Genomic DNA, 24,070 nt, shown 5'->3' with positions numbered 1-24,070 from the left:
AGCTTCTATGGGCAACCTCTTCCAGTGTCTCACCACCCTCACAGTAAAGAACTTCTTCCCAATGTTTAATCTAAATCTGCCTTCTTCCATTTTAAAGGCATTACCCATTGTCCTGTCACTACCTGTCCTTGTACATGAGGGCTTATAACATTTTAGTGTCTTAGAACTTTTCTGAGCACAAAGCTAGAGAATGGCATGAGTATAGGTCAGCAAAGCCTAATTTACATCTCTGTGCCTTCATGGGAATTTTATTCTCTCTCATTTTAAATCACAGTTGTTGTTACACACATACACAAAATAAAACCTTTTGTTTTTTATGCAGTAAGATTTCATTAGCTAAGAGTAATAACCTAAGTGACAAGAAAGCCAAATGCATTTTTAGAAAATGAAATTTCTATCCCATTTTCCTAAACTGTTCTCTGGGATCACTGGTCTAAGGAAAGTTGGAGTTTGTTTTTTTTTTTTTATCTCACCATCCTTGTCCACCTAAATTTTATTTCTGTTTCTGATTATTTCAGATTTATAAAAGCTTCGCTCCCTTTCTTGGCTCTCCCACTTCCTAGTTGCACCACTGCTCTTTGTAATGAAGTTTCTATAGTAGCTCTACTGTCTGAGTGATCAAAATGCTCAAACTTTCCCATGAGCTGTACTGCTTCTTGATCATTACTGATCTACCAACAAAAACACCTCATCCTTTAAATACAGCACATAGAAGTTTACTGAGCTGGTGTGGTAGCAGTGAAGGGCAGCGAAGGATCCCTCATGCCACTAACAGCTTTCTTCAAGCTTTAGTAAATGAATCATGGGGGTGTTCTGGTACTGACTCAGAAATCATCCCACTTCATTACACGATTCATTGATATTTGATGTTTAATCTATGCATGAAATTTTTTTAATGAAAAAAACTTAACAAGCAAATCAGGGAATAGCCCACCCTAAGTCACTTGAGAGAAATCTTGCATTCCTGACTGTAAATAAGTTTTTTCATATTTTTCTTTTTTATAGCTTCTCAGACAGGAGCTGTATTAATATACCTGGAAGTGATACACACAGCTTGCTGAAAACAATGTTATTAAGAGAATATGTGTGGTATATCATTAATAGTTAATCAGGGAGCTTTCAAATAATAATAAAAAAAAGGCAGAAGACAGGTAACAAGGTGATAGTTGAAAAGTTGCTTCTGTAGGACACTAAAGTTTGTGCTTTGTAGTTTTAGATATTCTTTAAAATAGGTAAATATTTCACTGTTGAAGAAACCCCCCTGATATTTATTGATTGATGAGAATAATGTACAGCTGTGAATATATATTCTTTGGGCCAGATGCAGAAAAGATAGTTAGATATATGAAGAAGGATTTAGGCAGGACTGAGACACTTCAGTCTAACAAACAGACAAATCCACAAGACTTACAAGAGGTTACTTACTCTTCATTGAATACTTGGGGAAAGCCTGAAGTTGCATAAGCCTGAAGTTCTCCTCAATTACATAGGTTTCCTCTAAATTATGCAATGACAGAGACTCCAGAGCTAGCTCTGACCTCATCTAATATATCCACAAAGAAGAATGAAGAATTGCCCAGAGATGCTAATTTGTGCCTCGATGCAGTATAACTGTGTCAGCATAGACCTGAACCCTGAATAATAAGCCCTGTTTTTCAACAGGGTGGATTTAGACTCAATTATGATTTGACAAAATTATACAGTTTCCAGGTTGGATGAAGCCCAGCCAGCCATAGTATATTCCACGTTGTAAACAACCAGAAATATCACTATCACAGCTTACTTGTGTTTTAGAGTTGGAAATAGTGATAAATGGGCAACCAAAACAACAACAGCAAAAACAATTTTCATTACTTTTTTTTAAAAAAAAGTATTTTTGCTAACCTAGATGCAGACAAATACTTATTCCTTATCTTAGGTACAGAGTATATTCTAAGAATTATGTAGTATGCTGCAATTCAGTATTGTCCCGATAGTGTCATCAAGTAATTTCATGGTAGAAACACAAAGTGATAGCTGGAAACATGTTGGTATTCATTCCTTAGCAAAACACAAAAGTGACAGATTGCCTCCCAGGCTCAAAGGCTCCGTAGCGTTCCGAGGTTAGATATTTTATAGATTTTCATTGTAAGCTTTGTTCTAATTTCACCTTGAAAGAAATAGACAAAAATCCAGTTTATTCTTTAATTTGTAGGAGAAATAATGATGACTCCTAGAAACCATGGAAAACATATAAGAAACCTAGAAAACATATAAGTTTTCTTTTGAAGATTGTTTACAGTTTTCAAAATAATCTCATAGACTCTTCCAACATATCTTTTTCACTTGTGGGTTGCTCTGACATCATTATTGATAGACTTACCTTCATTATACAGGGAACAGTGTCCCCTAAGAAAACCTTTAGAAGATCAGCAAACTGAAGTCATATTTTCTTTTCCATTCAGTAAAGTAAAAGAAAAGAAAAAAATTCCTTGAAAGTAGAGGTGTAGATAAAAAAGGTAAACCCTTTATTCAGTTGTTACTCTACAGAGTACCCTTTTTTTTTAGAGTAACCTTTTTTTACAGAAAAGCCTTGCCTTTTCCCTCCAACAAGGTGGACTACACACAGATCTAAAAAGATCACGCAATTTGCTCTTCACAGGTTTTGAAATGAGAGAGTATTATTACTTGAGTTTAACAGGGTGGACAAAGAAAATCTGTGTACAGCTGTTTTAGAACTTTATAAATCTTCATATTTTCAAACATTAGAGTTCTCTGTACTCATATGAGAGAGAATTTCCTAACTACTATTTAGCTTATAAAAATCTTAACCTTAACAATTTGAAGGCCTAAAAATTCCTGAAAGTTACTATGTGTCTTTCCATAAAAAGTATGAAGCAACAGCTGAAGTGAATCTGGTGGTTTATGGAATTTCTCACATATCAAACTGTTGTGAAAATTCATAATTTAGTTTCACATAAAGGATGAAACAGTCATACAGGTTTCTTCCTTTCTGAAAATAAGACATCCATATGGGCAGGCAGATGTGACATGGGACCAATGAGAAACCTGAGATCTTCATAAGAAGCACTTGAAGACTAGCCTAGATGCTTTTCATTAGGGAAAAAAAAAAAGAAAAAAAGCCATACATGCATGCTTTGGTAACTGAATCCAAAGCTCAGTTTCAGTGATGAGCAGAATGCAAATTCCAAATGATACTCTAACTTAGAACAAGAAAAATAAGGAGGCCAGTCAGGCTGCAAAATTGACAATATTTTTCTTCTCTGTGTTCAGGTCAAGGTCTGTGAGATCAAAGACTAACAGATTTTCTGTCTAAATGTGAAATGAGTGTTTTTTTATTGCTATTTCTTTGTATGGAAAATATTCATAATGAACTTGAAAAAAAACCTTGTTCACCTGATTCTGTTCACAAAGAGAGAATTGTTGTGGTAATTAGTAGTATACTATATTTTGGAATTATAAAATTCATTAAAAGCAAAAGGGAAAACACAGTAATATTAGCATTGTTTTGAACTCTTTGAAGAAGAAAATCCTATATTCTCTATAAGAAAGATGATATCTCATAGAAATTGATTCAGAAACCATAATAAATATTTAGAATATACCTGAGTATAGTTCAAAATCTATTTTAGATGACTGTGACTGATAGCGATACACTTATATCTGTGAAAACATTATAATTTTTATCCATATATTTTTTGCAAAGAGTACTTTAAATGTGATCACACAAAGAGCTGTGAGCACAGAAACACCACAAAGTTAATAACCTAAGTTATTTGGATAACCAAGGCTATTCAGATGAAATGTTCCAAAAAAATGCTGCCATGGTTCATGATACATCACTATGATCCTACCTGAATAGCCTTAAACGATTCCTTCATCATCCATAGCTAAGCTATCAGTTTGGCAATAATAAGATGACAACACTAAGGTCAGCGTCTTTAAGTATGAAAAAGACAAAGGCAGAAAGAGAGAAAAAAAATCACTTACATTTAACCATAACGTCATGTGCTCTTATGTTGGTTTTTTGAGGTTAATGAATATTTTAAATAATAGCAAAGACTAACTACATGAGGATGGGCATTAACCGAGGATATTAATTTTGAGTTAAAACCCTCAGAAGAGCTCAGACTAAATTCAGATTGCTTTTACTGCTAAATTATTTCAAATTGATTGACTTGAATTATGCACACTCTGTTGCAGTGCAGACAAGACCTTAATAAGTCCAGTTTTGCAACCCTTTCTCTCACAAAAGTAATCCATATTCCTTTAAATGGTCTTAATTTGCTCCCTGTATCTCCATATGTTAATAAAGTTCATAGAATCAGGACCCTTGTGCAACCAATATGAGCATAGAAGTGTTAAGCGTTAGGAGTATTAGAGTTGAGAGACATTATAGTGCCAAATGGGCAAAATTCTCAGAACAGAAATGTGACATCACTTTATCAAAAGTATTGCCAGGTCTAATTGCGGATCCATGTTAGGAAGTTGCCTTAAAAGCATGTACTTAATAATAGGCGGTTATCCATGCAGACATGTCTCAGCACTGTTAGCTGGTTTTCTATAGTAAAACTGGTTTATTTATGTAACTCCAGCCTTATTTACACAATACTGGAATGGCACAGTTAACTGGTATCAGACATTATTTCTTTGACTGTTCAGAGTGAGCATGTTTGTTGCATATTCTGAAAAAACGACCTTTATGGCAGTGTCATAATAGGTAGTTCAACAGCATATATATATCCTAGAACAATGGGGGTTTTCCACAAACTGTACTACAGTTCTGTGAGAGAATAGTGTGATAATGTCTTTGTCAAAGTAAGAGTAAAATATCTCCCATTTTGTGGAAATATTCATAAGATATCCTATACGTATGGGGTTTTCTAGATAGAGTTTATCAGCAGCCATATGTAAGTAAAGGACTAAATTCAGTGAAATGCACAGTAATTTTACAGAGTCAGCATTAAAAAATTAATTTTTGTCACACTTGTAACTTTGAAGGAACTGTAATGTGGTAGAAGTCTGGATCTAAATGACATAGATAAGTCAGAATTTGATTTATATTTTCACTGATATCAGTGGGAATCAAGCATATTCAGTGTTTCCAGAATTGATTTCCAACTGTAGACACTGCCTAACATGATAAATACCACGTTTTCAATGAGGTTTTTAGCTGAATTCCAATTTCTGCACAAACCATAGAGTTTCAGTTGCAGATATCCCATCCTTCATTTTGGTCCTGCATTAGGCAAGCCATTAAACACATTTTCACTTTAGGCTTTCCTGAAGTCAGTACAGTTATTAATGTTTCCTCTTGTGTTTAAGTGCTCTCCTAGTTGGAGGTCATACTAAAGTTGGTTGTTTTCCAAATTATCTTCAACAAGCACAAATCGACTGTACTTACATTGTTTTTTACCAGATACAAAGAAATGAAGAGCATCAGATTTCCTCTAAAGAAAGGGTTTCCAGATTTTCTCTCCAGTTTCTCCTCCTCTTTATCCTACTTTCTACTAACCACCCTCAAGCTACTGCCCCTTTCTTTTGCTCTGGTCCTGCCCACCAAATTTCTTTCATCTTTCTCCTTGTGGTAACATCAACGAGGGAGCTGGGTCTCTTTAGCTTGGAGAAGAAGAGGAGACTGAGGGGTGACCTCATCAATGTTTACAAATATGTAAAGGGTGAGTGTCAGGATGATGGAGCTAGGCTTTTCTCAGTGATGTCCAGTGATAGGACAAGGGACAGTGGGTGTAAACTGGAGCATAAGAGGTTCCATGTGAACATCAGGAAAAACTTCTTTACTGAGAGAGTGACAGAGCACGGGAACAGGTTGCCCAGGGGGGTTGTGGAGTCTCCTACGTTGGAGATATTCAAGGCCCGGCTGGACAAGTTCCTGTGTGATGTACTCTAGGTTACCCTGCTCTTGCAGGGGGGTTGGACTAGATGATCTTTGGAGGTCCCTTCCAACCCTTGGGATTCTGTGATTCTGTGAAACATAAGCTAATAAACCCAGGAGGTAGATTGGGCATCCCATGTGTTTAATGTTGAATTGCCTTGTTGGTGAGAAACCTGTCTTCATGGTTCAAAACTTCATTTCAGCCTGTAATTGGAGCCTCACCAATACACGCTTTTCCTCACTCAGACTTGAGGCCTGAGACAAATTCTTCTCTCAGGCATGTTCATTATTAATGGGCAGAACTGAATGGGACTCATTTGGTTTCTCATTCACACGAGACTTATACTGAAATATCACTGTAAGCAAACTATCAGAATATTTTAATCCATAGTAATACATTCAACTCAAAGGATGGAAAGTCAGAAGAAAGACTGGGTTTATTTCACATGCTGTTTGCGTGCATAGGCTTAGTTTTCTGACAAGCAGAGAGCCTATGCAGCTTCCTATGGACTTGAAGGAGAAAACAGTCCCTGTTACAGTTTCCACCACAGTAAAAAGGACATTCAATTTTATTCAAGAAGATATGCGATTAATGTGTTAGCTCTTCGTTCCCAAACTGTTTCATTAAGTATGAACACAAGGCTTTTTATCCCTTCCTCCACCTGAGCAAAAGAACAGATGACCAAAGGACTGAGCTCACTTGTATCATCTTATTTTGTGTTGCTGAACTGGAAATATTTTCTGTTTGTTTACATTTTAGACATGCAGCCAATATCATATTTCACAGAAAAATCAACAAGATTTACACAGGATAGTGTATAGCTAAAGAGTAAAAAATGTCATTATGTAATATAAAGGAAATGTCACCTTTACTAATTAATGTATGTGTAGTTGAAATGTGAAGATGGCCTTGCAGTTCACTGTTGCAACAGTGTTTGATTAGTATTTATTCCTTCTTAATAACAAATATCTTTTCCAACCATTGATTTAGGTACAATCACACGATCACCCGAGAAATTTGAATCAGGAATTAGGTGAGTTGGAAAGCAATGGGAAGAACTGCAGATCTAGAAATCTCAAGGTTACTGTTTTCAGAGTTACCAAGGTAAATGTAGCATAATTCTTTCTGAGATATCCTTTAATATACTAGTATCATAAAGGAAATGGATCTGACCTTGCATATTCTTATTTAGAGAATTTTCATTTAGAATTTAAATATTTAGAGAATATTTATTACTGGTCTTCTTTTTACACTCTGGATGTGATTTCTTGTACATATTATCAGTCTTGTTACAAAATACCTAAATGTAATGGAGTAAAACAAGCCTGTTTAGTTTGTAGGAGTTCTAACAAAGTTGCACATGGAGCGTTTGATTCTCCTTGAATTAGCCCATCTTTTTTCAATCTCATATCTCAAATATTTCAAATCAAATTCGCCTGATACAGGCTGAAAAAATGAATTAGCTCAAGTCTGCTTGGAACTGGATTTGACCATAGGGGCTTTTTCTGCAAGTTGCATTGAATTTTTCAATGGTCATTGAGCAAATAGTGAGTAGCAACGAAAGTGAACCGGATGTGTGTTTCTTAGGTTTTACTGTAATTTTTTTCCACTCTCCTTCATGGGCCAACATCATCCAGGGTTTAAAATCACCAATGTCAGTGATGTTCTACAAAAGAATAAATTGGCTTGTTAATTTTTAACAGAGTGATAAAGGAAACTCTGATTTCATTTTGAAACTCCAGCTCTCTTTTTAAAAACAACAACAACAACAACAACAAAACCCACGGCAAACAACCCCCCCAAAAAACCCAAACCAAATCAAACCAAACCAAACCAAACAAAACCAAAACAAAACAAAAAAAGAACATCAACAAAATATTTGTTCAGAAAGAATTTTGAAGCGTCACCTAGTTAATAAACTGTATGCTGGTGTGACATTGGGCATGTTTGCTAGTGTAGTTTTAAAGTGTTTGGAGAATGTATACGTATTACTGAAGGGGTTTTTGGCACTGTCACTTGATGTCTGGATCGCAACAAGCGTTTCTTTTATTACTGACAAATAGAAAGCATGTGTTTGGCATTATTTATTGTTTTCTGTGGAACATGTGTCAAGATCTGAAAGTGTGTATTCCTATAGTCACGTACTAAGTTTAGTTGTTATAACTAAGTTGCTAATATCTGGCACAGTAACCAGTCAGCAGGATTTGATTTGACAGTTTAGGAGACTGACTTGACACCTCTGGAAGATGACGGGAAGACACTCAGCACCACACTGATATAAATACCATCACTTTCTTAGTGATTCAGAGCACATTTTCCAAAGTAGTCATTAATTCTGATCCTTTTGTTTATGAGTGAAAAAGCAGAAACTGTCCATCAGTGACCTCACTTGGCTAAAGCTGTGAAAAATGTTGCTTGGCTAGAGCTCCCAGAATTAGAAGATGTTTTGCATATAGTTCTTTCTCTGTGTGTTACTGCCATTAAGGAGATTATCTTTTTTTAAGGATGCAATCAACATTTGAAAGCTTAATGTAGAGCTTCTCCCTAAAAGGACTATTACAACATTTTCCCCTCTGATTCTGAAATTCTTAGAAGAGCTAGTCAAATCTGAGTATTTCCATTCCATGAGAAAATCACACAATTCAAAGTTACTTTAACTTTACATTGGAATGAAAGCAAATGACTTTGCAGCTTTGAAACAAACATTTCCAACTTAATTATCTTTTGTTTAATCTTTCCTTATTAATGTCACTTTTATATAGGTAAATATGTGCATGAATAATGGAAAAACTGGCATTTTGAAATGTAAAATCAAGATTGTTATTCCTAACATTCAATATATCATCTGGCATTTAACTGAAATTTCAAGCAGGTAATTGTGCTTCTACAAAACATTTTTATTTTCTTTCAATGGAAATAGGATTTCACAGAAATTTAGACTGCTGGCAGAATTTCATTGAGAAAATGAATAGGAGCGACATTGTCAATGCTAAAGTAACTAGCAGATGATAAGTGTTATACACACAGTGAAACCTGGAGTTAAATGTTCCATCAGGGGAATTTTTCTTTGTCTTCTTGTTTCTTCATTATGTTCCAAAGAATTCAAAATATTCAAAATACATAGGCATGCAAATGGAAAATCCCATTAACTTGGCAAAATAGTCATAGTGGTTGAGATGATCAGAAAGCCCCTGTTCAGCCTCTGTTTTTCCATATACAAATAATAAACATTTCATGTAAGTCAAAAGACACAAAGTATGTAATCCTAGGCTTCATTTATACACTAAACACAACATGCCAGGGAACTAGTATCTGGCCCTCAGGCCAAGTAGCCTGGCACAGCTTGCCTCTGTACAGCTGAATTGCTAGCTGGATGCGGCCAAAACTGCTCAAGGAGCACTGTAAACAGCATGGACGACTGCAAACCAGTGTCCCAGTTGTGCCCCAAATCTGTATTATTGATTAGCAGAGACATAGCCTCAGTCACTCTTGAAAAATTGCCTCCACTATTAAGGACATTGGTACACTTAGATACACAGGGTCAGATAGAATATTTGATAGTTTACACTAAAAACCAACAACAGCACAAGGGCTAGAGCTGTATTAGTATCAAGAAAGTAAAAGCAAGAGCAGTTTAATAGATAAACTAATCATTTTTTCTTTAAAGCAGTTCTTGATTTTCAATTTAAAGTGGCTGTCACCATTTCAATATACCAAGCAATATAGTTGTGGCTATGAAGTTTCAAAAAATACATTTAAGAATAAAAGTCTGTAACCTACACTTCACTAAGAAACAGTTTGGGGATATGAATAAACTCTACTACACAGTTGTGCAATGAGTAAGTAATAGGTAATGTTTTTCAAAATTGAATTAGAGAGCTATGCACTGAAAATTGCCTATTTAGCTGCAATAAGTAGCTATGTGTTTTTGCAGAAGCAGAGCTTTCTTCTTCTTCCTAGAAGTGAGTGAAATATCTGAGGAGATCAGCAAAGTAACCCAAGACCTCTCTTCTTACCTCCTGCTTCCAGTTACAGCATGTTTTGAGGCATGAAGAAGTTTTGCCCACTCATGGCAGTTTTTGCCCATGATGGCTGTGGCATGGGTCCCTATTTTGTCTGATCCTTAATTTTATCATTTCTTTGTCTTTCTAGGAAAAATAAATAGATTAGAAGGAAAACAACAGTGAAAAAATATATGGTTCATTGTTCTCAGCAAAAAAGAAAACTTTCTGGATGACTTATGTGGGCTCAAGTTGAATTAATGGGTCCCACCACCACCCGCATGAGTGCACGGGCAGTATTTCTTCCACCATGCTATTATTAAAGAGAAACCATTTCATGCACAAATCCAGAGCTGAGAGAATCTTAGGTCCTTCTCCAAGGCAAGCCAGAAAAACTATCTCACATGTAAGCTGATGAAGTCATACTAGCAAGCATTCAGTAGGGATGATCTGAGGCCATTACATATAGCCAGCACTATATGACACTACAGGACAAGGTCCAAGGTAGGTGCAAGACTTGGTCTCCAATTCGTTAAGGGATTTAATCCCTTCATCTCAAGATGAAGTACACGGTTATTTGTTCACACCACATAGGTAACTAGGTCTTGCATATAAATCCAGCTTCCAAGTAATAACTTTATCTGTTACTGTTAACAACCATTGATTTCTTAGCAACGTTTAGTACAGCAAAAGTCTGCCACGATCCGTCAAAAGGAGGCAGAAAAAGCCCAAAATGCTTGAGAACTCCAAACAGGAGACTTTTCCTTTAAATATTTGTAGTGTTATCAGTCACATTAACATTTTCCAGCCACTCTCACTCCTGGTGCCCCAAGTTTAAGGTGCTCAGTTATCTGAATTAGCAGGGCTTGCACAGGTGTGACTGAGGGCAATAATTAGCCTATTCATTCCACAGTCTGTGCTTCTTTGAGGATCCCTGGGGAACATATTACTGGCAACGGGTATTTGTGGCACTTAGTAGTTTCATGTTCAAAGCTGAATACAATATCTTACTGTGTAAATCTCCTAGGATTAACACTTTGATTAAATTTGAGACTGGACATGCTTGCCTGGAAAGAATGGGGAAGAGTTTGCTTTGTGTCCGCCTGCACTTTAGAAGTCTAAGGGAGGCAAAGCAATTTTCCTAGGCTACTGGTTGATCTAAGGGGTACAAACTGTCAGTCCCTTTCCCAGCAACATGCAACCGGTTTCATCTGAAACCTAAAAACTCAGAAAATGCAAGCACTGCACAAAATGCATCAAAATGTGGGCTAATATTTTATGTCTCATTTCTGCTGCTCCAGATGGAGGGAACTCTGCCTGAGAAAAGACTAATTTCACCCGCTGCACACTGCCAAACTGGATAGGTTGGCCAGAAATATTTTGGCAAGTGAGTTACTTATGAGAACCCAGAAGGCGTTATAACACAGTGAAATTGTTGCTGTTAAACACTGGAGTCCAGCTCTGCAGAGCGACGTTGTGAGGCCACCATTCCAGTGTTTAAAAATTCCTGTCACACATGGCCTTATCAGATGGCCTTATTTACATTCAGCTACAGGTGTCTTTACTCATACTGCATGACTAAAATGGGTGGAGATACCTGCAGAAAAGAGCTTTTCCTCATTCATTCCAAGAGCCATGATATACAACTTTAGCTGGTCACAGTGTCTGGGATAAGGGTTCAGAAGCACATAGCACTGACTTAATTGCTCTTGCTGCAGTTGATAAAATTTTTTAATGTTTTGAACTCTTGAAAATCCCATTGCATCTGTTTTCTGATATTCAGCACTTAAATCTGCTTGCTGTCTTCAGAGTTGTACTTCAACTAGTCTTCAGATTAGAAGTGTAGTTTTCAAGAGCATAAAAACTGAAGAGGCTTTCTTTCTCATGAATTTCTGTCTTTTCCTTTGATTCTTCTATAGTAAGGTGCAAGTCCCTTACAGCTGTAATCCGATAGCTTATTCATGGATAGACTGTCCTGTATATAATAAAGATCATGCTGTCGGATCTAATCACAGAATCCCAAGGGTTGGAAGGGACCTCCAAAGATCATCTAGTCCAACCCCCATGCAAGAGCAGGGTAACCTAGAGTACATCACACAGGAACTTGTCCAGCCGGGCCCTGAATATCTCCAACGTAGGAGACTCCACAATCCCCCTGGGCAACCTGTTCCAGTGCTCTGTCACTCTCACAGGAAAGAAGTTTTTCCTGATGTTCACATGGAACCTCCTGTGCTCCAGTTTACACCCACTGCCCCTTGTCCTATCACTGGACATCACTGAGAAAAGCCTAGCTCCATCATCCTGACACTCACCCTTTACATATTTGTAAACATTGATGAGGTCACCCCTCAGTCTCCTCTTCTCCAAGCTAAAGAGACCCAGCTCCCTCAGCCTCTCCTCATAAGGGAGATGTTCCACTCCCTTAATCATCTTTGTGACTCTGCGCTGGACTCTGTCAAGCAATTCCCTGTCCTTCTTGAACTGAGGGGCCCAGAACTGGACACAATGCTTTCACGAAACTTAGTACAGTACCTTATTCCAGTCATTTTCTTCCAAAATGACCAGCAGAAGAGAGAGAAGAGAGGGAAAGCATACATATAATAGACAGTGAGGCCAGCATGCCTAAAATTCTCTAGGAATCCAGACTAAGAAAATGCAAGATTTTTGACCTAAAGCAGGGCTTTTTACTTGCATGTGGACCTAATAAGTGCTTGTGAGTTCCGCAGATGGACCTTATGCAGCGTTGAACACCTGCATAGAAGAATAGTAAGAGGGATATCAAAGATGTGATGTACAAATGATGTGAGGTCCTCTGTCCAGCCGATGAGTCACTTTTCCTCCAGGCCCCATCCTGTAGGTCTCTGTAGAACTCTGTTGAACGTGTTTTCCATAGGTGCCCCTGGCACCCTTTTTTTGTGAACCCTGAATGTTTCATTTCACTGAAGCAGAACCATAGAAAAATTTAGAATTAGAGAATTTTCTGTAAGGGAGGAGGAGAAGAAGAAAAAGGAAAATAAATTGAAGCTTCAGCTTAAGCTAAGCATTGTTAGCCCATTGAATTTTTTGCAATCAAATTTCATATGCACATCCTTGGTTTCGAAGCCCTTTCCGCTCCCTGTCTCAGCTCCCTGGGTGTGCTCAGAGCTGGCATCTCATATTTCCTGTAATCAGCTTTGGTGAATCCAGCTTATGGCTTGCCCTGCCACTGCCAGTTTGTGTGCTGATTTTGTTTTTTCTGGATTGCATGTGAGAGATTACTCATCAATATGACTAGTCAAGTGATTTAATGAGTGAAGTATCGTCCAATGAATGCACACTTGTACTTCAGCCTGACTAAGCCAGCTGTCAGGGACAGCAACAGCTGCTGATTCATGAAGGAATGGAAATATTTCTTTGTTAAATCAGAACACATCCAGCAAAATCTGCCTTAAATAAAAATGACTGACTATAGCTATGCATCAAATAATCCCAAGTGGAAGTCTAGGGGTGGGGAGGAGTTTTGCAATTGCAGAAATCTGTTGTATACCAAAAGTTGTGAATTAAGTAGGCATTGATTTTCTCTTTCAATTTTATAAGGTTTATTCAAAGTCCAGCGAATTTAACTCAAATCCCAATATAGGCGGGTTATTCTGCTAGGTGAAAAAGTCCACAGACAGATCCTCACTGACTTCTGCATCTATCAGCTTTCATCTTAGACTTCTGTATCTCTCATTTCTTGAGGTGTTGCTTTGCCATACTTTCTTAAAAGGATAATTATACATATCCTTAGATACCTACATTTCCACACCCAAAATTAGTCTATGTTGGCATAAGATCCTGCTGAAAACTGTTTTCCCCAAATCTCTCTTCTTTGTCTTCAAACAGACCCCCAACTTTGCAAGCCCCAACATCAGCAACAAGCTTAATGTGCACCAGTTATGCACCATGTGAGAGACTTAGTAGCATCTCTATAATCCACACAGCAAAGGTTTCCAAAATGAGAACCATCAAAATTCTTGCACCTTCTACAAACACTTCTCATGATGTAGCATATTTCTTCCATGGCAATAAGACTTTTTCAGAAACTATAGAGATGAGACAAACCATGGTATCCCAGAATGAATTTACTCAAGCACTCAGTAAAAGATGGGGCTACTGAGACCCTGGGAGAAAAATATCTTTCACAAAACTCCATCACTAAAATCTCAGTCCTGAACTTCTGGTGACAGTTAAGTCTGGACATTAAAATCATGCTGTGCATGGATTATTTGTTTCATTGTACATACTGATTTCTCTTCTCCAACTAACTGATTCAAAGGTGATATGCCATGGATTTAAAGCATCTTTTCTTTGCACTGTGGATACCACGCACATATTTTTTCTCAGATAGCTGATTTATTAGAACAATGCTTTTTTTTGTTTTTGTTTTTAATTCAGAGCATTCATTCTGAAAGTGTATGTACACTGTAATTTACTTCTTCCTGTTGGAACTGTAGGCTTGTCCGAAATTTTGTGTTTCTTTTACAGATCTTTTCAAAGCGAACTTTATTTTGCTATGATTGAAAAGAGTAGAGCCAGTTGTTTTATTATTTTAATGTTAATAACATGATTTCTCACATATTTGGATTTTCCAGAGACAGAATGAAGGCTCTCCAACGACTTCACCTAGAAAGATTCCTTCTACACATTCAAAATAAGTCTTTTTCTGTTTGTGCGTATTTTACGTTCCCATAAGATATTTGATAGTGTCAGAAGTGTACCAGTATTTACAGTGAAGGACTCAGAAACCCCTGAATGAAACCTCTGGGTTGCGAAGCATTATTTCTGCTTGCTGGGAGAGATACATTTCTTGTTGTTGAACTGTAATTTCTAGAGGTAGGAGATGTTATGTCATGATAACACCATGAACAAATAGGGGGCCTTTCCCTCAGATATGATTCTCTTGCAGGAGGTATGCTTGCACTTGATATTTTTAGATCTGTATTATTTTTGCAAGGCATTCCCCTTAGCACATTAGTTAATCTGTTGTACAGATGCGTTGCCAAGTTTCTGTTTAAACAAAGGAGGAACTGAATATGAGTTTGCTCTCTGAAAAGTAAATGTGAGAAACAGTCTTCCGTAAGGGGAGTGATTGTCTAAACTATTGGTGCTGAAATTCTTTCCAGTGACTGAAATTATAATCTGTCTTAAAGAGGATAAATGTCTTTTGAAAAGAAAATGAATATGTTGGTAAGCTATTTCTACTATCATCTCCTCAATATATAGTTGTCTGTTTCAATGGTGCCTTTAGTGTTCACTTGTTAAAATTCAATTGGCAGATGGGCAAATACCATATCCCACAATCAGCCCTAGAGTGATAAAACTTTGTCATAATGAGCAGACTGTCTAGTTGCTCAGGGCAGTGTTTTGCATAAAGTGTTAATAGAATAATTGCAATACTAGCATTTGAAGAAAGTTGAAAATTTCCCTGTCTCTTTAAAGAGTTATCCCAGTTTACAAGTGTTCTTCAGTGGGAGGAAATGTTGTATTTCTAGTATATCAAAGGATAGGGATCTAGTACTATTTATATAATGGGAACAAGATAAGGTCTAGATAATAATAAAAATTATATATTATATGTAACAGATAAGCCTCTTATTAAGAGCAAGGAGGAAAGAATTTCAGGAATTGCTCTGTGTTATCGAAGGGCAATTTCTTATTGACATCTAAAGACACAAAATAAAGATTTGAATAAAAACAAAACCTCAAGTAATCTAATTTTCTTTTTTTCCTATGTAATAGGAAGATATAAGAGTCTCACAAACCAGCACAAAGTTTATAGCTTCCATGGCTATGACATGTGAGACAGTGGATAAATATACACATATATAACAACAAGCCAAAAAATCAGCACTATTTACCTCTGAGGCAAACACCACTGCTTATTATGAATTTCATGTCAAGAAACAAAGACAAGGCCTGTCTCGTGAAGGGTTAAAGTCTAGATTTCAGATTTCAGATTTCTAGATTTCATCTTTCTCAGATTTGGGCTGATTTAAACTATACAGAAAAGAAATATGGGGACTGTCTCCGAAAATACAGGATTTAAAAGAAGCACAGGAAAAAATAAAAAATTCTTCTCTTAGTTTTGACTTCACTCTAATGTTTTTGCCCTAGTGTGCAATGTATGCCTTCCCAGGTAACTATGGATGCTGTCTCCCTAAATACATCCTTTTCCATCGGGCAGGACTAATGAGTGTAGATGGCTGAAAGAAGAATAGTGAATTATTTCTTCCTAAAGGAAAAAAAAAAAAACCAAAACCAAACCAAACCAACAACCTAAAACACACACACACATAAAAACAAAACACAAAACAAACCAAAGCAAAAACTCAACAAAAGAACAATAAAAAACCACAAACCAACTTAAAAAAAAAAAAAAAACACACACACCAAAAAAATCTACAACCAAACAACAACCAAACTGGGAGCTAAAATTCATTTGGGTTTGTTCTGTGATGTTTTGTAGGTTGAGCTCTTCACTTTGAAATTTCTCCTGAGTGCATGCTTTGATCTACTCCAAGCTATCAGGATAGAAAAGAAGGCATGTCATATCAGATCCCAGTTGGAATGATTACCTTTCCTGTTTCACTCATGACAATCAATTCTCCTACTTAGAATTGAATTCCTTTATTAAAACATAATTAGCTTCTTTATACATTTTATTCAGTCATTTAACCTCCTGCATATCTATCCTTAACAGAAGTATTCCCTGATAGATGAAAATGTGATTTCTTTTTCTTTTATAATAGACAGTGTTCGTGGCAGAGTGATTTATCAGACCAGAGAAAACCAGTACTAAATAGCCCCATGGGTATATTCATCTTATTATTAACAAATACAGAAAAGAACTGTCTGTAGTGTAGGGTACAGCTGTGATAGTGTTGAGGAAGTTTTACAAAACTAGATGCTGCACCCCTCATCATATGACAGTAACTGCACATTACACTGCATGGCTCTAACAGAGGACTACAGATTCCTCCCTTTTCTGTTTCTCTTTTTTTCCATTTCTCTTTTTTCATTTATCTTTCTTTTTGCCTTCTTTCCTTTTCCATTTCCCTTCCCCTTTCTGTACAAGTGGCATAGAGAGAAAGGGGAAAGACAGTTGTTGAATAAAAAGAGAAGAACATGAAATAGGTTTCTGAATTGAGAAGAAAATACACATCCAGCAACTGAGAGAGTGATTTCTGAAAACTTCCAAGAGAATTCAGCCAGAAGGTAAAGTGAGCATGCATGTTTTTCTAGAGAGGTTTTATAGATGTATTTTTTTTTTTATTGCTGTATCTTTAAATGCAACATCATCTGTGTCTTTAAATGCAAAATTACTGTCTTCTTGATAATATCTTCTCTACCTTCAAATAATAGACACTAAGTGAAAGACTGTGACCTTTCCTGTGACATAAGTGTTTCAAGGATGAAGGGAAATATAGTACTCAGCCCTGCTTGTTATCTGACTTAAATCAGATTTTCCTTCCTGTAACCCTGGTAGTGGGCAGCAAAAGACAGACCAATTGTCTGAATCTCTCCCTTCACCCTTAAAGTTTGAGTATCATATTTTAATTTTTACTCTTCCTTATTTCTTTCATATAATATTAATTTAACTTTCTAATCTCCAGCAGTCTCCTTTGTTCAATATTAATCATAAAGGCTTCACTTCTCTTGTTTTATTACATATGTAAAAACCATGATGTGCCTTAAGTAGGAATACAGTTTGTCCCATAATCAATAACAAGAGGACGTCAGAAATGTCACTATGGAGCCCTGAATTATCCTCGGGGGGGGGTCACAGTCTTTCTCCAGACATTACAAAGGGAGACACAAGTGACCCTCATCATCAGGCACTGAAAGATGGGCTGGAAATAATGAGCTTTGGTGCCTTGCTACTCATTGAAATCATAGAGAATGAAAGTTACATCATCTCTTTTTAGGGTGACCTGGTTTGTTTATGGATATCCTCATGAGAGGAGTGGCAACACAGTCTTCCCACATTAATAAGGTCTCAAGAGCAGATAAATATGGTCCAGTTATTGCACATAGTTATCAGCTGTTAGACAGGAATTTTTTCTTCTCATTTCAGAAAATAAAGTAACTGTTACAGCTGAAACCAGGACAGTTGGCATCTCATTCATCTCTTTCTTTCTTCATTTCCCACTACCTCTTTTTCAGACATTTATTATTCCTTTACTGTTTCAATGCAATTTCAGCAAATCCAAGTGTTTTTCCTTTGAATGAAGGGAGGGAAAATAAACTTGCCACAGTGCCATAAACAATCTTTTTGAATTTTAACTAGATTAAACTTTCACTCTTTCTTGGGTTTTAGCAGAATTACATGGGCAGCCAGCAGATCAATAAAAATATAAAATCCTTCTAGCTGATATTTATCATGCCATTGGTCTTCCAAAAGTGTTGCTATTAAAAAGCAGATGATTAGTATCATATCCCTTAACAGATATCATAGCTCCATATAAAACAAACTATTTTTAAAACAAATTCAGTTACTCTAGGAAGAAAACAAAATTCTCCATGGCATGAGATTAGAAGACAAGGAGTAATCAAGAGATGGTTTGAAAATACTAAAATATTCATAAGAATGAAATAATCCATCCAGACATAAAAACTCTTAAAGTTTAACAAAATATTAAAAGATGACATTTTATCTGAACTTTCATTGCAGAGGAACTGTTTTATTTTGTCTGGTGTTTATACTGACTGCATGAGGGAATACCTTCATTATCATTGCAGAGTGGGTTCATACAGCATTTTTAACATTGCTAGATATTCTATTTGTAAGCTAAAGTAGTCATCTGCTTATGTGTAGTAATGTAATTCTTTTGCAAATACTCATCGATATATATGTTAACCAGCAAAGTATTTATGTGTTGACTATAAAAATGTTTTTCAGACCTGTTTTCTGATAAACAGAACATTCTCCTAAGCACACTCTGTAAGCTACCTAAATGGACAAAACAACCACAGTTTCCTAGAGGTTTTTCCAGATATGTATGGCTACCTGGGTACCACAAGAGTGGCTAGAAAAATAAAGGTAATTATGAGAATCTTTAATTTTTCTTTATAAACTTATACATAATTTTTTTGACTTAAGTATTTCTTTGTTTTCACTGCACTGAGAAGACTTGATTCTAAAGAGGAGACCAGTGATAAGTGGTGTTCCTCAAGGGTTGATAGTGGAACTGGCGCTATTTAACATCTTTGGCAGCTTCATGTACGGTGGGATTGAGTGCACGCTCAGCAAGTTTGTTGGCAACACCAAGCTGTGTGGTGCTCTTACCATGCTAGAGGGAAGGGATGACATTCAGAGGGACCTTGGTAGGCCTGAGAGGTGGGCCAGTGGGAACCTCATGAAGTTCAACAAGGGCAAGTGCAAGGTCCTCACCTGGGCTGGGGCAACCCCAAGTACAACTACAGGTTTGGTGGAGAATGGTTTGAGAGCAGCCCTGAGGAGAAGGACTTGAGGATATCATGTTATGAGAAGCTCAACATGAGCCAGCATTGAGTGCTTATCCAGAAAGCCAACAGTATCCTGGGCTGCATCAAAAGGAAGGTGGCCAGCTGGTTGAGGAAGGTGGTTCTGTCCTTCTTCTCTGTTTTTGTGAGTGCCTGGAGTACTATCTACGTTCAGACCTGTCCTGGGTTCAGCAGCAGCAGTCAGTTTTTCTCCTTCTTAGTAGCTGGTGCAGCGCTGTGGTTTTGACTTTCGGCCTGGGAAAAATATTGATAAAGCTGATGTTTTCAGTTTTGGGTCAGAGTGTTTACCCTGACCAAGGACTTTGTGAGTCTCATGCTCTGCCAGGGAGGAGGAGAAGCCGGGAGGAAGCAGGGACAGGACACCTGACCCAAACTAGCCAAAGAGGTATTCCATACCACAGCACGTAATGCCCAGGATGTAGAACGGAGAGTGCCCGGAAGGGCTGGAACACGGTGGGGTGGGGGCGAGGTACCGGTTGGTGAGTGGTTGTATTCTCTTCCTTGTTATTTCCTTTATCATTATTACTATTGGTGGTAGCAGTAGTGATTTGTGTTATACCTTAGTTATTAAACTGTTCTTATCTCAACCCGTGGGAGTTGCATTCTTTTGATTCTCCTCCCCGTCCCTCCAGGAGCAGAGGGAAGAAAGGTGGGGGGGGGAAGTGGACTTCGTGGTTCTGATTTACGGCCTGGGCTTAAACCACGACAAGACCTAGGGCTTCAAATACAAAAGGGACATGGACCTGTTGGAACAAGTCCAGAGAGTGGCCACAAAGATAAGAAGGTGGGAGTACCTCTCCTATGAAGATAGGCTGAGAGACCTGGGCTTGTTCAAGCTGGAGAAGAGAAAGCTCCAGCGAGACCTTATAGCAGCCTTCCTAAAGTACCTAAAGAGGGCCTACAGAAATCTGGAAAGGGACTTTTCACAAGGGCTTGTAGTGATAGGACAAGGGGGAATGACTCTAAACTAAAAGAAAATAGATCAGATATTAGAAGAAATTCTTTACTGTGAGGGTGGTGAGGCACTGGAACAGGTTGCCCCTAGAAGTTGTAGCTGCCCCATCCCTGCCAGTGTTCAAGGTCAGGTTGGAAGTGGCTTGGAGCAACCTAGTGGTCTAGTGGAAGGTGTCCCTGCTGATGGTAGGGGGTTGGAACTGAGTGAGCCTTAAGGTTCCTTCCAATCCAAACCATTCTATGATTCTGAGTCTTCATTGTTCCTATGTGTGACTCTGAGCCACTCCGACCAGATAACTAACAATTTCATGGAAAAATACGGTTTTCTCAACATTAGTCATTTGTCATGCCTGTGCAAATGTTTTGAATCCACTTCAGTATCTGAAATGGTGATACATATTTGAATTCAGGCATCTGAATCTGCTTAAGCAACCATTATAGTTAACAGAGATGTAGTCCATACAGTCAGCAGATTCCGAAGACTACTTTTTCTGGTTTTTCGGTTGGTTTGTGTTTTGTTGGTCGTTTTGGTCTTGTTTTGGTATCAGTATCAATTTAATGCAATTTAACAACTCCCTTTACTTAAAAAGTCATGTTGATGTTTCCAGGCAAACAGAGTAGAAAAGCAATCCAGACAACAGCTATCTTCTGACAGTGGTCTGTCATTCCCACAGCAAACCATGCATCATTTATTTATTTACAAGACTACATACATGTGGATTCAGTTAAAGAAAATATGTAGGCTGAAGTTTTTTTACTTAGGAAATTAATTGTTCTAAGAAGCATTCTGTACATCTTTTCAACATCCTACTACATCTTTTTTGCCTTATGGAAAACAGTAACAAAGAGCAATTTTTCTATATATCAAGGTCACTATGTACTTTAAAGTGCATTTTGAAAAAAAAACTAGAGGAAAGACGGAAAACTACAATTTTTGAGAAGTTACAGCTGATTTCAGTTATTTTTCTATAGTTATATTCTTCTGCAGCATTTATTCTCCTTCCAGTCACTTGCAAAATAAAAGTATCTTGCAGCAAAATTGATTAAACTTAACTGACAAAACATACCTTGTAGGCTTAAATGCTTCAGGGCTTTCTGGGACCAGAGTGCATATTTAGCAAAATTAGTGGTAGTTACTTTGATAGAAACATTTACATTACATGTTAGAATAATTTCTTTTCCTTGAAAGAATGATTGTAGCATGTATTCTACAGGAACTCACTGGTGATGCTTTATACAGTTTGATGCTGACAACTTTGGCCACTTTTATACTTGTGCTGGAAGGATCGTGCTACCAGAATGCCAGCTCAAGTTTCTCAGCATTCTCAATAGCACTGTTCTGTAAAATCGTTTATAATACAGACCATCTCTGTATATGCTGGCCAGAGATACATCCTGCTAGTGAGAACACTGTTTAAAAGCGTTCCTTTTAAAATGTTTCCAGGACAAGAATAAACCAAGCTATTTTTTTTTTCCCATTCTACTTATTCAGATTATAACTAGAATTATTTTTTTAAGGAAGTAATCTTGTTTTCAGAACATTGTTCCCACCTAGATCAGAATATACCAGAATGGGACAATATTCTGCAGCACTGGATCGTCATGCTCTGGGGGTAGAGGTTAATTGGTTATATTGTACCTGGTGTGTTGGGACCTGTCCTTTTTAATGTCATTGTCAATGGTGTGGAAGAAGTGATAGGATTCACTTTCATTAAGCTTGCAGATGGTATGAAACTGGGGGATCAGTCAATATGCTGAAGGGCAGAGCTGCCTTTTAGAGGGATTTAGCCATGCTGAAAGAATGGGCCAATGAGAACCAGGCTTTTTACAGTGGTGTATGGTGGAAGGATGAGAGGCAATGGCACAAGCTAAAATAAACTGCATATAAGGACAAACTGGGTATAAGTACAACAGTCGAAAAATGGAACAGGTTGCACAGAGAGCTTGTGTTGTCTTTGTTGTTGAAGGTTTCCAAGACCCAACCGGAAAATTCACTGAACTACCTGGTCTGACCTCTGAGCTGCTCCTGTTTTAGGCAAGAGATAGGACTAGGGACTTCCCGAGGTCCTTTCCCACCTATTGTGGGTGGGACATCTCTTGTCTCTCCTATTTATTTCTTCATACTCTGAATTTTTATATGGAGAGCATTTACGATAAAGACTCTTGTAAAGACATTTTATAGTATTGTTCTTCTGTCTCAATGGGGAAGGAGGCACACAAAAAAATGCAAACCAGAAAAACAGCTATAGAGAATGTATTTGATTCTAATAAATCAGTTTCAGACTGAAATAACCCCTTTCATTAATAAAGTAGACCAAAATGTCAATTATTAGGTATCATTGAGTCTTCATCATGTTAGTTTTTTTAGGGTCTTTCACTTTAGTTGAATGTCCTTGTCTACTAGTTGATAATTTAGCTTGCTTTCTCTTGTATGTTAGTAGTTTCAGACACTTGCAATTTCATTTTGGCAAGCTACCTTTCAACATGTGGAATAAATGTCATACCTGTCTGATCAGCTGTTTCTCAAAATATCCAAACCATTTCATTCCCTGATGGTGGATAAAATGATTTTTCTTTTGAACTGGCAGACTTGTCTTTGCTGTCTCAAGCTGTCACTGTGTGCAAATTCCTCTGCTCATTTTCATGCATTACCAAACTAGTTGGACTCATTTACTGCATCCTCTCTGTTGTAGCTAAAACAGAATTAAGAGATTAAAAAAAAAAGACCAAACAAAAAAAAAAAAAAAAAAAAAAAAAAAAAACCAAACAAAACAAGCCATAGGGGGAAAAAAAGTTCCATCTAATGTTTTCACTTTATATAGTGTATTAACTTTACATTTTTCCAAGTGAGGTTTGTTCTCCCACTAGCATTTATATTTTCCTAGTTACTGTCTTTCCAAGAAAAAATTCTGACTAGTATTCTGTCACCTTCTAAAAGATCATATCTTAACCACTTATTGCTTATTTCAGTAGAAAGCAACAGCTTTTGATACTTGTTTCATAAGCTGCCTCAGCTGCTGTCTCTGCTTTTCAATTACACCATTGTGTCCAGGTGCAAAGCACAGGTAAAACAAACATGATGTCAGTGAACAGATACACAATCTGTCCTATGAAACAAAGGCTTCAGTCTTCCACCATCAGTTTGAATGCATATTCTCAAATTCTGCCTTTTTAATTTAGTTCTTCTTAGGAAAATCGAACTTGGTCGTGATCTTGTTTCTCACACCCAAATACAGAGCAAAGCCAATGAAGAAATTTCACTGTGATAAAAAGTAAGAATGTGCTGCTTTTTTTCTAGATCTAAGATGTAGACTGATATAAGATCAATTGATTCTTTTATTAATTACCTCTGCTTTGTTGGCACTATAAATTTTTTTGTAACTGAATTTACAATGTTAATTTTAGTACATGGTTTTGATGGTAAAGTTGTTTAATTTATATGTATCATATCTTCTTTTGTTGAAGTTGGTCAAAAGATTTAACCTTAAAGATGCACCCTAATATGTGTTGGAGAAGGCTGAGTTTCCTCTGGAAAGGTGATTCCAGTGAGCAAAGTAAAAGGGAGGAAAACAGGGATGTAAACTGTAGCTAGTCGGTAAGGATACTAACCTAAGATGCAGAAGAGCTCCGTTACAGTTCTTGATTTCTGGATTTTGAGTGAGCGAGCTGGAAAACATTATTCTGAGTTTGTCAGAGTCTGATTGGCATTAAGAGGTT

Source organism: Psittacula echo (assembly GCF_963264785.1).
Source record: "Psittacula echo genome assembly, chromosome: 3".
Classification (NCBI taxonomy): domain Eukaryota; kingdom Metazoa; phylum Chordata; class Aves; order Psittaciformes; family Psittacidae; genus Psittacula; species Psittacula echo.
Note: the sequence above shows the minus strand (reverse complement) of the source record.